Source organism: Macrobrachium nipponense, chromosome 27, assembly GCF_015104395.2.
Source record: "Macrobrachium nipponense isolate FS-2020 chromosome 27, ASM1510439v2, whole genome shotgun sequence".
In the NCBI taxonomy this organism is placed as follows: Eukaryota; Metazoa; Arthropoda; class Malacostraca; order Decapoda; family Palaemonidae; genus Macrobrachium; species Macrobrachium nipponense.
This window is the reverse complement of record NC_087216.1, coordinates 44551133-44570189: the sequence shown is the minus strand read 5'-3', so window position 1 is coordinate 44570189 and position 19057 is coordinate 44551133.

Genomic DNA, 19057 nt, shown 5'->3' with positions numbered 1-19057 from the left:
GCAGATGACCCCATTGAAAAATGCTACGGCTACTTCTTTGGCCGTTTTATGCTTAAGTGGAAAAGTTTCTACTGTCCTCGTTAGTTCATCTATTATTACCAACAAGTACTTATTTGGATATTTAGATTCACAAAAATTTCCTAAGATATCCATACATATTCTCTGAAGAGATCTACTTGGTATCGGATATGACCCTAATTTGCAAGAGGTTACCATTTTTCACTTTTTCACAAAATTTTTCCACATCTTTCCACATACATTTTCCAAATATACTTATTACGCATCTCATTATACGTTTTTCCTGTCCCCATATGTGGACTACCAATCCTGCAATGTACTATATCCAAAACTACTCGAATTAGGACTTTCGAAATTACAATCTGTTTCGTCTCTCCTTTACCTTCACTAGTCCTTAATTTATATTTAATCTTCTTGACCAACAGATTACCTTCTAATTCTAAACTTGAAAAAGGTAACTTATAACCATTCCTGACTGCTTCCCCTCTGAGGAATGTTTTTGCATCTGCCAAAATTCCATCCTCATCTTGCCTTTGCTCTATGAGACTTGCTCGTATATCCCATTGTATAGAATCACTAGTAACTACCCCATAAAAAACTTCTACTAAGGGCATCTGCGACTACATTTAACTTGCCTTCTATATATTTGACCTTTGCGTCAAAGCCCCTTATAGTTAAGAATCGTCAAGTTCTTTTGGGTGACAGATCGGGGTTATTAAAAAGATACAATAATGGCTTGCGGTCTGTGAGAACTTTTACTTTATTCCCCATTAGTAACATTTTAAAATGAACCAAACTTTATACTATTGCAAAGGCTTCTTTATCTACTGTAGCCACTAGTCTTTCATTGCTGCCCTTTGTCCTAAATTTCCTATTATACAAGGCTATGGGATGGAGCCTCCCATCAGATTTTTGCATAAGGCTTAATTTTACATCCAGCTAACCTAAGTCTCCTAAGTACTTCCTTAAGCACTTCTGTGTGGTGCTTGATTGAGTCTGTTGCAATCAATATATCATCCATGTACACAAAAACATTTTTACCTAATAGCCTGTGCAAAACTGTGTTTACTAACCTCGTAAAGGTCATAGGACTACCTGACAAACCAAAAGGCTTCTGCATAAATTGAAAATGTCCCTTGGGCACTGAAAAAGCAGGATATTCCTTGCTATTTTTTCTAAGAGGGACCTGCAAAAACCCTGTGCTAAATCAATTGAACCATAAGTATTATGTACCCCAATTACTGCAAAAAAGATCTGGTATGCAAGTGACTGGGTAAGGTTCAGGAATTGTTTTCTCTTTCAAAAGTGAGCTTAAAAATGTGTAATAAACTACAAAAGTACTTGTTTCAAGTTGCAGTCTTCACTCGCATTCTTACATGGATTTTGAGATATATATATATATATATATATATATATATATATATATATATATATATATATATATATCTCAAATGAAATCCACGTAAGAATGCGAGTGAAAGCTGCAACTTGAAACAAGTACTTTCGTAGTTTATTACACATTTTCAAGCACACTGAGTACAGACAGTTTACAGAGTTTCTACATATATACAAAATTGAGTAGTGATGGATGGAGTTACAGTTTCTTGATTCAGATAAACCAGGATAGAGGTTAATAATCCTGGTGGTCGTGGCTACAATTATTTAACCCTTAATGGATGGCTTCAATTAATTAACCCTTAATGGATGGATAGGCTCTCATGAGTACTAATAATAGGTTTTGGCTGTTGGACAGATTGAACCTGGTGAGAAGCAATATTAAACACCATCGATTTGGAAGGGATTTGTTGGGAAAAAAGAAAGAGGTGTCATACTTCTCAGGCCCATAAATTTACTAATGGCAACCTTTACACTGGCTAAAAATCACGAATCTGATTCTAGGAGTCTCAGGACTTCAGTTCTACTTTTGACTTCAAAGGAGAATGCACTGCATATCTGATATCTGTCTCACATGACTTCCTGTTGGAAATTTGCTCATAAATATACCCAGGGTCAAAGGATTATATATATATATATATATATATATATATATATATATATATATATATATATATATATTTATTTATATTTATATTTATATATATACAGGAAATCGCAGACAACCACATCAGAAGAGACATTTATTGAGAGACGTTTCGCACATACAATGTGCATCTTCAGTCTGTTGAGATAAAAACACATAAATATTAACATTCAATTAGAGCAGGATTCTTAATATAGTAAAAAATACAAGACTAAAATTAACTTAAATTTGACAAAAAAGAACTAAAAATTGACAAGTAAAACAAAAAAGTAAAAAGTACAAATAAAAAACAAATACGAAGGCGAAACCAACCGTTAGCTGAGAAGGAAGGAGGTAGAATAACTAGACGTTGACTATGTCAAAAGAGTTTTAAGCTTAATGCCATCCCCACTCTGGTTCATAGAGCAATAAAGTATTCATCAAACTGGGATATCTTTCATAAAGAAATTGATTTTTTATCTAATATCTTCCAATGAAACTCGTACCCTAAGGATGTATTTTTTAGTATTGTTAACAATCTTTTATCTTTGCATTTTAAACCACCCATTCCAATGATAGACGTACCAAAGAAACTAATGTATGCCTCCATACCATATATATACAACAGCAAGTTTTCACAACACCTGACTAGAATTATTGAAAGTGAAATTCCATGTCTAAAGATAAAACTCATGTCTAACAACCCAAGCAAAATAGGTTCTTTTTTCTGCTTCAAAGATCGTCTGCAGCAGTTCATGCGATCTAACGTGGTATACAAATTTACGTGGCCGGGATGTCCTGGAATTTACGTTGGATCGACTAGGAGGCTGCTGCAGATGAGATACTGCAGTCACATGGGCTAAAAATTAAGTAGGCCTGAACACTCAAACATAAAAAAATCACGCAATCAATTGCAATTTTAGGCTCAGTTAAAGACTCTGGAGTCATTATATATTAAACGCCTTGTTCCCTTGTTGAATAGTGGAGTTTCATCTTCTCCGCTTTATCTGGCATAGTCAACGTTTTAACTTCTTGCCCAAGTCTAGTCATTCTACCTCCTTCCTTCTCAGCTAACGGTTGGTTGCGCCTTGGTATTTGTTTTTTATTTGTACTTTTTACTTTTTTGTTTTACTTGTCCATTTTTAGTTCTTTTTTTGTCAAATTTAAGTTTATTTTAGTCCTGTATTTTTTACTATATTAAGAATGTTGCTCTTATTGATGTTAATATGTATGTGTTTTTATCTCAACAGACTGAAGATGCACATTGTATGTGCGAAACATCTCTCAATAAATGCCTCTTCTGATGTGGTTATCTGCGATTTCCTGAATGGATGTATACCTGCATAGCCTATATACATTATTAATATATATATATATATATATATATTATATATATATATATATATATATATATATATATATATATATATATATATATATATATATATATAATATATATAATATATATATATATATCAGCGAATACCACGGAAATGATAGTCAGGAATCCAAGCGCTTTCGTCTTTATTCAGACATCGTCAAGGAGTTACTAAAGTACAATTGATGAGGAAGGCCTCAGGTACAAACAAGATCAGGAATACCAGATGGTTAATTATCAAAAGGGTAAAAATTAAAGGGATAATCCAGGATTATCGGATATCACACGGTCACAAACTTAACAGATTCTGACCCTAACCGAAATTACAAAGTAACTTTACCGTCCAAAACATGTAAAAACTGAATATATTAATTTTGTTGCTTATATTTATCTACAACTTTTTTCATTATGAAAGCATCAAGTTTAAATAAACCAAGACTTAAATTTAGAACATTTCTATTATTTGACTTGATAAAACAAGATTCAATGTATTCCTTTTAACTGTGTATTACATGGGACTAAGGCTCTTGCTTGACTCCAGTTAATAGGATGGTCTAAATCTCTCATATGTACAAATAATGCATTCGATATTTGCCCAGTTCTCACAGAATATTGATGTTGCTTAAGACGCTGTGAAAGAGATTTCCCGGTCTGTCCGTAATAGACTTTATCACACTATTTTTGCAAGGAAATTTCATATATGCAGCCTGGAAGATCTTTAGGAGAATTTTTGATTACTAAATAAACTCTTGACATTAATATTACTGAAAACAACTTTATTTATGTTAAAAAGCTTGTTTAAAATTCTAGGAATATCTAAAAACCTTTTCATCATAGGGTTAATTTTTAGAATGTTATGCTTACTAAATTCAAGTTTGTCTTTAGTTGAATAAAATGTTTTTCTAGCTCTTTTCCATGCCACATCTACAAAAGTCCTTGGGTATTTAAGTTTCAATGCAATATCATAAATAGTTTTAATTTCAGCGTCAATAAACTGCGGGCTACAGACACGTAAAGCCTTCCCTTAGAAAACATTCAGAAAAAACAGAGAATTTAACATTTTGATGATGATTGGAGTAGTAATGAACAAAAGAGGCAATATTAGTTGATTTTCGAAAGACTGAAAAGGTGAAATTTCTATCATTTCTATGGACAGTTACATCAAGAAAATTCAAATTACAATTTCTTTCTTCCTCTACAGTAAATTTTATAGAAGGGACTAATTATTGAGATTATTAAGGAATTCCTGGAGGTTTTCGTGAAACTGGCCAAATACAGAAGATATCATCCACGTATCTAAACCAAATAACTTTTTGGGGCAAAAATTCTTGGTAAGAGTTTTTGTCTCAAAAAATTCCATGTAAATATTGCTAAGGACAGGAGATAAGGGATTACCCATGGCCATGCCAAACTTTTGTACAAAAAAATTCCCCATTGAAACAAAATTTAATATCTTTGATACATAACCTTATGAGACTAATGAGATTTTCTACACTTAAGGGAATGTCAGGACGCTCTAATTCCTCTTCCAAATATTCAAGTAAGTCATCTACAGGCACTTTTGTAAATAAAGAGACAACATCAAAACTAACCATATTAAAATCATAATTCAAATTTAAACTATTCAATTTGTTTATAAAATCAACATTGTTTTTAACATTCGTGTTAGAAATATTTCCTACCAAAGGAGTAAGAATTTTTACAAGCCATTTAGATAAATTATACGAAACTGAGCCCACTGAACTAATGATTGGTCTGATAGGGTTATTGATTTTATGTGTCTTGACTAAACCATACATGTAAGGTAGGGAGGCGCATTGCGGTGTAAACTGTTTAATTAAATGGTCCAAGCCCTTCAAAATGGATTTAATTTGTTTATTAAAATGGGAGTTAACTGTCTGTGTAGGGTCAGACCTCAGTTTCGTATAAGTATCAGGGTCATTTAGCAATGTCTTTATTTTACTTATATAGTCACTTTTATTCATAATTACCAACGCATTAGATTTATCTGCTTTTGCCACCTTCACTGTTTCGTCTTCTTTAATTTTCTTAAAAGCCTGGAGAAATCTCACGGGTACATTAGGGGGAGAAAGAAATTGTAATTTGAATTTTCTTGATGTAACTGTCCATAGAAATGATAGAAATTTCACCTTTTCAGTCTTTCGAAAATCAACTAATATTGCCTCTTTTGTTCATTACTACTCCAATCACCATCAAAATGTTAAATTCTCTGTTTTTTCTGGGGATGTTCCTAAGGGCTTTACGTGTCTGTAGCCTGCAGTTTATTGACGCTGAATTAAAATATTTATGATATTTGCATTGAAACTTAATACCCAAGGACTTTTGTAGATGTGGCATGGAAAAGAGCTAGAAAAAACATTGTATTTCAACTAATGACAAACTTGAATTTAGTAAGCATAACATTCTAAAATTACCTTATGATGAAAGGTTTTTAGATATTCCTAGAATTTTAAAGCTTTTTAACATAAATGTTGTTTTCAGTAATATTAATGTCAAGAGTTTAGTAATCAAAAATTCTCCTAAAGATCTTCCAGGCTGCATATATGAAATTCCTTGCAAAAAGTGTGATAAAATCTATTACGGACAGACCGGGAAATCTCTTTCACAGCGTCTTAAGCAACATCAATATTCTGTGAGAACTGGGCAAACATACGAATGCATTATTGTACATATGAGAGATTTAGACCATCCTATTAACTGGAGTCAAGCAAGAGCCTTAGTCCCATGTAATGACACAGTTAAAAGGAATATCATTGAATCTTGTTTTATCAAGTCAAATAATAGAAATGTTCTAAATTTAAGTCTTGGTTTATTTAAACTTGATGCTTTCATAATGAAAAAAGTTGTAGATAAATATAAGCACCAAATTAATATATTCAGTTTTTACATGTTTTGGACTGTAAAGATACTTTGTAATTTCGGTTAGGGTCAGAATCTGTTTAAGTTTGTGACCGTGTGATATCCGATAATCCTGGATTATCCCTTTTAATTTTTACCCTTTTGATAATTAACCATCTGGTGTATTTCCTGATCTTGTTTGTACCTGAGGCCTTCCTCATCAATTGTACTTTAGTAGCTCCTTGACGATGTCTGAATAAAGACGAAAGCGCTTGGATTCCTGACTATCATTTCCCGTGGTATTCGCTTATTTATGAAGTCACGTGCATCTACTGTGATTTTTTAAGCATATATATATATATATAATATATATATATATATATCTATATATATATATATATATATATATATATATATATTATATATATCTTGAACGGGTTTTAAGACCAAATGGTACTTGTTTAAACAAAACGAAACAAATTGCTAACATGAAACTACACCTACCCTCGTTCCGTCGCAGAATCTCTCTGGGCGTTGGCTTAAATACAATGTAGGCAAATAAATCCCTGTAGATACTAAAATATATTTCTTATTTCCCAAATTAGCTAACATTAAAATGGAATAAATCAGTTAATAAAAATGGAATAAAATGATCAACTCGACCCATAAGAAACGTTAAACTATCGTTCTCCTCTCCAAAAACATGTTTAAGTAAGTACCCCCATTCCCCCTTATTCTCATTATGTCCAACTCAACCATAACATTTTAATAAGTCAATAAAAGTCTTAGAGAATCCATTTTTCTATATGGTGACTTTGAACCCATCTGAATAAAGAGACCACAATTATTACACCACTTTACCCATAAAAGTTAATAAAAAAGAATGTGTACCGCACTACACTTCTCTTTTTCCAACAAAATGATTATCACTTCAGGTTAACATTTTTCAAAGTTCTTTCTTACGTTACCTTATTCGATGGGTCTGCAACACCTCGCAACACCTCTTCCAGGCGTGTTCCGCACTCTGTCACAAGTAATCAGTGAATCCCACCCTCTTAGCACTTATCCTCCCATCATAAAAGTCATATACCATTCGTTACGAACACACAGGCACGCCCTGTGTTTCATCTAGCAAACACGGGTGTCCCATGCAAAAAGCGTGTGATCTTTGAGGCGTCATCGACCTCAAAGTGCATTGGTCATATTTCCTTTTCATTCCAGGCATCTTCGAGGAATTCAGCACTTGTCTCTAACCAGAAAGAGCTGAGATTAACAATTCACTACTGCCCCTTTAAGTATATATATATATATATATATATATATATATATATATATATATATATATATATATATATATATATATATATATATATATATATATATATATGACTGGTAAAAATGTTCTGTAACAACAGAATTCCATCTAATAAAAGGAGCCCATAAAAACACCCAAAATGTAGAGAGAAAAGTAACTATATTTCAGAGACTGCTGTCTCTCTCTTCAGGTATATGAATGAGAAAAATTTACAGAAAAGGTGGTATTTATACAAGAGATTCGTCCACAAGTAAGCCAATTTAGGTCACCCCCGCTGATAATCTTCCTTTAATCTTCTTAAAGCGTTGGTTGAATGAACACTGCGTCGACGATGTCTGATGTCCAATTCCCTTTTGAGATGTTCATTACCGTGCTTCTCTTTTATTAAGGCCGATTCCATCATTTGACTCTTGTACCGGCAGTTGCTGCTATAAATTACACGTGACATATTCCAGTTTATTCTATGGTTATGTTCATTTATATGGTTGAAAATAGCCGAGTTCTGTTGTCCATACCTAACTGACCGTTTGTGTTGTATTAATCTCTGGGAAGTGATTTACCTGTAAATCCGATGTAAGATTGGTCACAGTCCTGGCATGGGATCTCATATACCCCAGAGTCTTTGGGCGATGTCTTTTGTTGGACGTTAATCAGGGATTTGGCTAAGGTATTTGGGTAGGTAATGCAAAGGGTTGGATTTCCCAAGGGTGTGAGTTACTCTCTTAATCGTCTCCAGGTGGGAATTTTTATTTTATTGTTGGGTGTGTCTCTGGTCTTGTCTTTAGTGGGGGTCGGTAGAAAATTACGTTTGCTTTTTGAATTGCTTTCTCAATTATATGGTCAGGATACTTTAAGATGAAAGTTGCTTGCGAATTAGTTCAAATTCTTTTTCCAGGAAATCTGGGAACAAATTGGTAAGGCTCTTAAAGATAGGTTGCTAGCAATACCTATCTTGATATTATTGTCATGATAGCTAAAGTAGTGAATATATGAAAGTGAGAACGTTGTTGGTTTTCTGATATGGTAAATTTGTATTCTGTCGTGTCTCTGATTATTAAAACATCAAGAAAAGGAATTTTGTTGTCTGTTTCCCATTCAACTTTAAATTTGATGCTGGGCACTAATGCGTTTAATTTTTGAGAGGAATTCATTAAAATTACCCCACTTATTATCCCAAAATGTTAGTATGTCATCCACGTATCTCATCCACAGCATGTTTTTGGGTTTTATTGCATTTATTACTGTAGTTTCAAAGTATTCCATGTACGAGTTGGCTAAAATAGGACTTAAAGGACTACCCATACTACACCCGAATTTTGCTTGTAGAATGATTCCCCGAATGAAAATTACGTTATTAGATGCACATAATTCAACTAACTTTATTATTTTGTCAAGTGCCAAAGGAAATGATCTGAATGGGGGAGGGGGAAATTTTTTTCCCCTAAAAAAACTGAAGAACGTCCTGTACTGGTACTTTTGTGAATAGGGAGTCTACGTCCAGGCTTAAAAGTTTTTATGTTTTGAAGTGGTATATGTGCTTCTCTGAATTTGTGACAAAAGTCTTCCGAATGTTTGATGTGGCTGGGGAGAAAAAGAACCTAAAAAGGAGAAAGGAGGCCAGCTTAACCATTTAGAAATTTTGTAATTGAAAGCTCCGGCGCATGAAACGATGGGTCTGAATAGAAGATTGTCTTTGTGAGTTTTGGGGAAGACCATAAAGTAGGGTAATTTAGGATTAATTACTTTAAATTTCTCTAATAGTTCAATACTCTTTTTGTCTTGGCCAATTAATCTTACTTTCCGAAAAAATTCTGTGGGAACGTTCTGGAGGGGATTTTTCGTCAGTTTTTCGTAAGTATTTGTGTCGCTAAGGAGCTGGTTGATTTTGTCGAGTAGAAGTCTTTGTCCATTATTACAATTTTTGCCGTCTTTGTCGGATCTACTTATTATAACATCTAACTTTTTTTAGCGAGTGGATGGCTATCATGAATCTGCGGGGAACAGTATTTCTTATGAAGGTCAGTTAAAGCATTTAGTAACACTCCTTTTAAACATATCTCTTCACGGCTGTAGTTTTTGTCAGATATGAATTTTATCAAAAGCCACTATGAAGTCTAGGTTGTTTTTTGCGGTCTGGCATAAGGGCAAAGGATAAGCCTAACATTTAAAACTAAATGTTGATTTACAGTAAAGGGGGGTGTTTGGATAAGTTTAAAACTTTGTCTTGTTGTTCAAGTTTTAAAGAGTATTGAACTATTAGAGAAATTTAAAGTAATTAATCCTAAATTACCCTACTTTTATGTGTTCCCAAAACTCACAAAGACAATCTTCCATTCAGACCCATCGTTTCATGCGCCGGAGCTTTCAATTACAAAATTTCTAAATGGTTAGCTGGCCTCCTCTCCTTTTTTAGGCACTTTTTCCTTTTTCTCAGCCACATCAAACATTCGGAAGACTTTTGTCACAAATTCAGAGAAAGCACATATACCACTTCACAACATAAAACTTTTAAGCCTGGACGTAGACTCCCTATTCACAAAAGTACCAGTACAGGACGGTTCTTTCAGTTTTTAAGGGAAAAATTATCCCCCTATTCAGATCATTTCCCTTTGGCACTTGACAAAATAATAAAGTTAGTTGAATTATGTGCATCTAAATAACGTATTTTCATTCGGGGAATCATTCTACACGCAAGAAAAATTCGGGTGTAGTATGGGTAGTCCTTTAAGTCCTATTTATTTTAGCCAACTCTGTACATGGAATACTTTGAAACTACAGTAATAAATGCAATAAAACCCAAAAACATGCTGTGGATGAGATACGTGGATGACATACTAACATTTTGGGATAATAAGTGGGCGGGGTAATTTTAATGAATTCCTCTCAAAATTAAACGCATTAGTGCCAGCATCAAATTTAAAGTTGAATGGGAGACAGACAACAAAATTTCCTTTTCTTGATGTTTTAATAATCAGAGACACGACAGAATACAAATTTACCATATACAGAAAACCAACGTTCTCACTTTTCATATATTCACTACTTTAGCTATCATGACAATAATATCAAGATAGGTGTAGCTAGCAACCTATTTTTTAACAAGAGCCTTACCAATTTGTTCCCAGATTTCCTGGAAAAAGAATTTGAACTAATTCGCAAGCAACTTTCATCTTTAAAGTATCCTGACCATATAATTGAGAAAGCAATTCAAAAAGCAAACGTAATTTTCTACCGACCCCCTAAAGACAAGACCAGAGACACACCCAACAATAAAATAAAAATTCCCCACCTGGAGACGATTAGAGAGTAACTCACACCCTTGGGAAATCCAACCCTTTTGCATTTACCTACCCAAATACCTTAGCCAAATCCCTGATTAACGTCCAACAAAAGACATCGCCCAAAGACTCTGGGGTATATGAGATCCCATGCCAGGACTGTGACCAATCTTACATCGGATTTACAGGTTAAATCACTTCCCCAGAGATTATACAACACAAACGGTCAGTTAGGTATGGACAACAGAACTCGGCTATTTTCAACCATATAAATGAACATAACCATAGAATAAACTGGAATATGTCACGTGTAATTTATAGCAGCAACTGCCGGTACAAGAGTCAAATGATGGAATCGGCCTTATAAAAGAGAAGCAGGTAATGAAACATCTCAAAAGGGAATTGGCGGACATCAGACATCGTCGACGCAGTGTTCATTAACCCACGCTTAAGAAGATTAAAGGAAGATTATCAGCGGGGGGTGACCTAAATTGGCTTACTTGTGGACGAATCTCTTGGTATAAATACCACCTTTTCTGTAAACTTTTCTCATTCATATACCTGAAGAGAGAGACAGCAGTCTCTGATAGTACTTTTCTCTCTACATTTTGGTGTTTTTATGGGCTCCTTTTATTAGATATATATATATATATATATATATATATATATATATATATATATATATATATATATATATATATATATATATAATATACTTAAAAAATGCAGTGGTAATAATGAATAAAAGTGACTATGCAAGTAAAATAATGACATTGCTAAATGATACTGATACTTATACGAACTGAGGTCTGACCCTACACAGACAGTGAACTCCCATTTTAATAATCAAATTAAATCCATTTTGAAGGGCTTGGATCATTTAATTAAACAGTTTACAAAGCAATGCGCCCCTCCCTACCTATATGTATGTATGGTTTAGTCAAGACACATAAAATCAATAACCCTATCAGACCAATCATTAGTTCAGTTGGCTCAGTTATGTATAATTTATCTAAATGGCTTGTAAATAGTCTTACTCCTTTGGTAGGAAACATTTCTAGCGTGAATGTTAAAAATAATGTTGGTTTTATAAACAAATTGAATAGTTTTAAATTTAATTTTGATTTTAAATATGGTTAGTTTGATGTTGTCTCTTTATTTACAAAAGTGCCTGTAGTTACTTACTTGAATATTTGGAGGATGAATTAGAACGTCATGATATTCCCTTACTTAATGTAGCAAACCTTATTAGTCTCATAAGGTTATGCATCAAAGATAGTATAAATTTTTGTTTTAATGGGAATTTTTGTACAAAAGTTTGGCATGGCTATGGGTAATCCCTTATCTCCTGTCCTTAGTAATATTTACATGGAATTTTTTGAGACAAAACTCTTACCAAGAATTTTGCCCCAAAAAGTTATTTGGTTTAGGAGTTCACGAAAATCTCAAGGAATTCTTTAATAATCTCAGTAATTTAGTCCCTTCTATAAAATTTACTGTGAAGGAGAGAAAGAAATTGTAATTTGAATTTTCATGATGTAACTGTCCATAGAAATGATAGAAATTTCAACTAACATTGCCTCTTTTATTCATTACTACTCCAATCACCATCAAAATGTTAAATTCTCTGTTTTTTCTTTTTTCTGGGATGTTCCTAAGGGCTTGACGTGTCTGTAGCCCGCAGTTTATTGGTGCTGAAATTAAAACTATTTATGATATTGCATTGAAACTTAAATACCCAAGGACTTTTGTAGATGTGGCATGGAAAGAGCTAGAAAAACAATTTTATTCAACTAATGACAAAATGAATTTAGTAAGCATAACATTTTAAAATTAACACCCTATGAAGAAAGGTTTTAGATATTCCAAGAATTTTAAAGTTTTTAACATAAATTGTTTGTTTTCAGTATATTAATGTCAAGAGTTTAGTAATAAAAATTCTCCTAAAGATCTTCCAGGCTGCATATATGAAATTCCTTGCAAAAAAAGTTGTGATAAAGTCTATACGAACAGACCGGTAAATCTCTTTCACAACGTCTTAAACAGCATCAATATTCTTGTTGAGAACTGGGCAAAATATCGAATGCATTATTCGTACATATGAGAGATTTATTTATATCCTATTAACTGGAGTCAAGCAAGAGCCATAATCCCATGTAATGACACAGTTAAAAGGAACTATAATTGGAATTCTTGTTTCATCAAAGTCAAATAAGTAGAAATGTTTCCTAAATTTTAAGTTAACTTTGGTTTATTTAAACTTGATCCTGTCATAATGAAAAAGTTGTAGATAAATATAAGCAACAAAATTAATATATTCAGTTTTTACATGTTTTGGACTGTAAAGATACTCTGTAATTTCGGTTAGGGTCAAATCTGTTTAGGTTTGTGACCTTGTGATATCCGATAATCCTGGATTATCTCTTTTAATTTTTACCTTTTGTTTTTTTTACAATAACTATCTGGTATTCTCGATCTTGTTTGTGTACCTGAGACCTTTCTCTCCAATTGTATTTCATTAGCCCCTTGACAATGTCTTAGTAAAGACGAAAGAGCTTGGATTTCTGACTATCATTTCCTGGGATTCGCTTATATATATATATATATATATATATATATATATATTATATATATATATATAATATATATAATATATATATATATATATATATATATATATATATATATATATATATATATATATAATAGTGTGTGTGTGTGTGTGCAAAGTGTGTGTCATGTGTAAACGTTCACAGAAATTAAAATGTCATAAACAAGACTGACTTTAAAAAAGGTGTGCAAGAGAGAGAGAGAGTTGTGTATAAAGAAGGAACAGATATGAAAATACCTGAGGGAGAGCACAAATGCAGCAAATGCAAACGTCAATATTGGAGATGGTGTTTGGCAGTCTGAAACCTCCCTAGGAATCTTCAGTTTCCGGTACAGATATTTGGGGAAAATTTTCGTTTTTAACCTCTTCTGTGTTTACCTATTTGGTTTGTGTAGCTATTGGTTATTCTTTTTTAACTTTTTTTTGTTATTTTTGGTTATTCTGATTTTGAAAGCTGCTCTAATTTGTTCAGTATTATTGTGTTTTGTACCATAGGATACAAAAATATTGCATCAGTTCTTCAGGTTTCATAACCAAAAAGGCATTTGCTAATATTCAGCAAGCGATATATCTGGTACTGTTGGCCAGGCGGCGTTAGCACACGATGTTCCATGCATGACAGGACTAACCATTCCTGTCACTCAGGTTCGGGTTGCCTTAAAAGTAAATGCGTTCCTGCACAAAGCTGGCTAGATATAAAGTAAACAAACGAGTCACCCGCTGATGGACACTTTGCGGTAAATGCATGTCTTGGTAGCTGAGATAAATTACATTTCATTTAAATGAAAAATTTAATAATATTCGTTCTTTCGTATGTTTTTTTTTCTTGTGATTCGGCCTACACCAGTTTTGTCTGTGTAATGAGGGTTTTATTGCAACACAAATAATTTGTGGGCCTAAATAATTTGTATATACAGCGTTTAAAACAAAACTATTACATTTTGTTTATATGTCCTAATGAACAAAAAAGTAATATTAACCTATAACTGTTTGAATAGGTTCTAACGATCTTTTCCTGATCTGTGAAAGGGGGGGAATCCTATAATGTGCAATATGTTTTATTTATAATTATTTGTGTGGTACTAGATTTTCATGATCAATAATGCATTCTTTTACAGTCGCTATGCAAATATATAACTGATCATTTCAGTTATATATTTTCGAAATGTCCATTCGACCTAATTCTGATCCCGTACGGTTGAGAGAGGAATTGTTCACCCTTTAAGAACAAAATTTATATACTCTCAATAAGGAGGTAAAACGAAAAACTACAAATAATGCATTAATATATATTGTTAATATCCGTAATGGGTGGTCGAAAATACTGCTAGTGAGCAAGAGGTTGAAACATAACGTTAACAAATTCTTGGTAGTAGAAAAACACAATTATAGAAAAACAACAGCAAATTTTTATCTATATCAGACTCGGTAAAAGTGGCTTTCTAGCCAGTTTCAGTTCATGAATGCTGTTCACATCCTGATATTTAGTGTAACCCCCAAAAGCTCGGATAACTCAGTTCACACATGATGTTACCAATTACATTTCATTCTAGGCCTATGGGACTCAATTTAAATCATTCATTCGTAAAAAAAAACGACAATCCCAATTTCCTTCTATGGTATATTGGAATTCTCATTCATATTTGTAAAAAATTGTATTTCAGTTTATTGCTTTTAATAGTATTAAAAAGAAAAATTGTTATAAAGCAACATTTAGAAGTTATCGTGCATCCAAACCGCTTATTCCTCAACAGTCAACGTTGCATGCATACCAGCCGTACCGCACACGGCAATGCATTTCACCACCTATTGGTAAAGGGATAGTATTTTTAGTTTGAAGGACATTATAAGTTTATATAAAAAAAAAATTTTTGAAATAATATCTTATTTGGTAAATTAAAACAACTTTCTTTTAACAGAAAGTTCTTTAAGCAGAAGATAATCTGATAACGTTAGGTATGCCATGCCAAACACTACACATCTAACGTTTATATGCGTAAAATAAGTCTCATCACAAACAATACGCTGTTAAGGCGGTTGGTAGGACTGTTTATATCTAAACACAATGGAATATTTCAAAAATGACTCGGATGAAAAACTTAAAAACCTGCATATAATAATTAATTTCCTTTTTCGTTTTATTTTAACATGCTTTAGTTGATTTTTTCTTTTCGTATTATAAAAAATTTCAAACTAATTAAATATATGGACCACAAAGAGAGAAATAAGATCAAAACAATATATTTCATAAAGTGATGCAGTATGAAATATCGTAATTGCTTAGAATAAATCAATCATTAAACCCACATTTAAATTGCATACACAAATTTATACTATACACACACACACACACACACACACATATATATATATATATATATAGTATATATATATATATATATATATATATATATATATATATATATATATATATATATGTATACATATATATATATATATATATATATATATAGATATATATATATATATATGTAGATATATATATATGTATATATATATATATATATATATATAATTTTAAAGGTGAATGTTTGTATGTTTCTCCATTATAGGAATTTGAAAACTCTTGTCAGACCCAGTCAAAATTTGACACGCGGCGCCTATGTGACCTAAGGAAGGTTATAAGTCAAAACCAAATCCTTAACCCTGTTTCAGATATCAGACACAGACAAGTTGACTTAAATTTTCGTTTTTACCAATTCCATTAGGTTTTTCCTTTCAGGCGTTTTAATGGTTAATGGTAACTTTCTCCTGAGACCTCCAGGTTTTTCTTCATGTCATATTTTTTCAGAATTATGATTAACTTGCAACAATAAATCCCCTATAATATAAATTTTTTATCATAATTTACCCGAATTTTTATTATAATTTAGAATGATTATTAATAGAACTCTTTAATATATATAACTTACTGCTTGATTATATAGCTAAATTAGATATTTTTTTCTCTATTAAAAACCATATTTCATAGTAATAAAGCAATGAGCCCAAACCAGCAGGTTTAAAGACTTACTCTTTAAACGCATACATATGCCAGTCGTTTTGTTTTCCTCATTAGCCATGTGTAGTAGTTGCTAGTCAACCCAACGTCCAATATGTACAATAACAATATTCCCTTTCTTTACTAATTCAAATGCAAATTTCTTCGTTAATTTTATCATTTCCTCTTTAGTTTTATCTAAGGAAATCGTAATAACGACTACTTTAGTAGGGAAAAACTCTCTATCACGAGAGAATATATAAGGTTCTAAAGGGTCCACAATAATACAAAGTGTAAAAAGTCCGTGTACTTGTCGTAACTTATTGTTCATTTGGACTGAAGATGAACCCAGGGAAGGGTTCGATAGCTATATGTAAAGTCTTCAAAATTATACACGGACTTTTTACACTTTGTATTATTGTGGACCCTTTAGAACAACGACTACTTTATTACGTAACAGTGGTGTATTTCATCATAAAGTCGGTTTAAATGAGGTTTGTCGGGTGTTTTGGTAACAACACCTCACTGCATATCTAAGGCCGGGTAGGTCCATCTGTCATTGGAAGGGAGACAGACCTTCTCTTCAACCACACACAAACACATAGTCATACCTGAGTGGATTGCAGAAATACAATATTCTTATTTATTGTCTTTGTTCCGTGGAGATTATTTTTATTCTCTTCAGATAGAGGAACATACCTTCCTCTTTCTTTCCTTCCCCTTTATCTTCCCTTTATATTTCCCCTGCCAGTTTCCCCTCCCCCTCCTTGTTCCATTTTTCCTTACCCTCGCCCCATCCCCTCCCGCTCTTCTCCACTTTACTACCTTTACCATTCCCCTTTACATTCCCGCTTCTCCTCTCCCCCTCCCCTCTTCCTACAGGTAGGGGGATAGAAACGGGATGGGGTAGAGGAGGGGAGGGGAAAGGGAGTGAGTACATTTCTATACTCCATTTTACCAAGAAAATATCCTGTATTTACATTAACGCGGAATTTCAAAGCATTTGCCATTTGCCTTCGAAGAAGTTAACAAAGTCCCTCACCCTCACACAGCGAGGGGAGAGCGTGGAGTGTGACTTCTTTCCCCCCACCCCCTTATGCCAGTGTCACACTATGTGGCAACACCGCTGCAAAGGAACCGTATGCAACACCACGCATTGCCTGCATCAGGTCACACATAAGAGGCGAAGTCGACGCTCAGTCTATCTATCCCCAGCTTCCAGCGTAGATAGGGTAACCATCATGTTGTCCAAACTAAAAGTTATTTTTGCATTAGAAGCAGAGGGCTTCCTGAAAGAGTTGTGAACACTTGGTTCACCCATTTAATGGTGAATGAGAAACAAGTAAAAGATTTGAAAAGTTTTATGAGAATATACAGAAATATAATGAAAGGTTTTTGAGTATTACCGAATATTCAAAGCTTCTTTTGATGAGCTGCTGGAAGTGCTGAGGCCTCATATCTCGAAGGAAAATACAAAGTTTCGAAGATCAATATCTGTTTTTGCTAGGGCTATATTGTGCTTTCTGTATTGTGATTATTCAGTTATTTCCATTTTAGTATTAAAGATGAAAAGTTAATAATAGGAATCATAGAAAGCCGGCCTTAGATAATGTTTGTATTATAATTAGTATTATAATTTGTATTACACATGCATACATAATAAACTGTTACTTTTTATAGGAAATACCGAACGTAAATTTTGTCTTACCTTTCTTGCTTCTTTCTGCTGATTCCATATGTGGCCACTTCTCGTACATTATTTCGCCTATTTCAATCCATGCTTTCTCCCTAGAATTCTTATCACAATATTCTTTATCACTCTATTCCCAAAGTGCTGGCCTTGCATTAATGCAATGAATGAATAAATTCAACTCAAACTATCTTAATAGTTTAACAGCAAAGTGGTATAGGGGAGCGCCGGATACGGCGGAGCTGTTTGGTGTTTACCACGTGCATGGAACGTGTGCGTTTGCCCACGACAATCGGCCGGATACGGGAGCAGCACACTAGTGTGACACCTCTCATTGGTTTGTGTGTGATATCACCATATGCGGCACTGCACACGGTTTCGCCGCAGCAGCGACGCCACATAGTGTGATACCGGCCTTAGAGAATGCATAGACCTCGAAAGTCTAAATTCAAGTTGCATTTAGAGGACCTTACGTGGGTCAGTCTCAGTTCCTAGATGCAAATTCACTTGTCTATATCATTAAAAAAAAACGTATGTAATACCGAAGTAGACAAAGTTAATAAGTCATTCTGTGAGGTGAGGTACGAGTAAGATACAGTCTACAGCTTACTAATTTATCTACAAAACTTTTACACTGCCCAATAGCTCATGCAAGCTCAAAGTAGTCCCAACATCTTGACAGATCGAGGAAGGGATTAAATTAAAACACCTCTGTTTCTTCACAAACATAAATTTACATATAAATGGATACAAGAAATTTGAATGGCAATTAAACATACATGACTGGAAGGCTGGTATATCAATTTACAGAATGATAATGCATGAAAAGTGACAATAATGGTAATCTACATAATTGCATAAAAGATGTGCGAGAGAATCTTCATTTC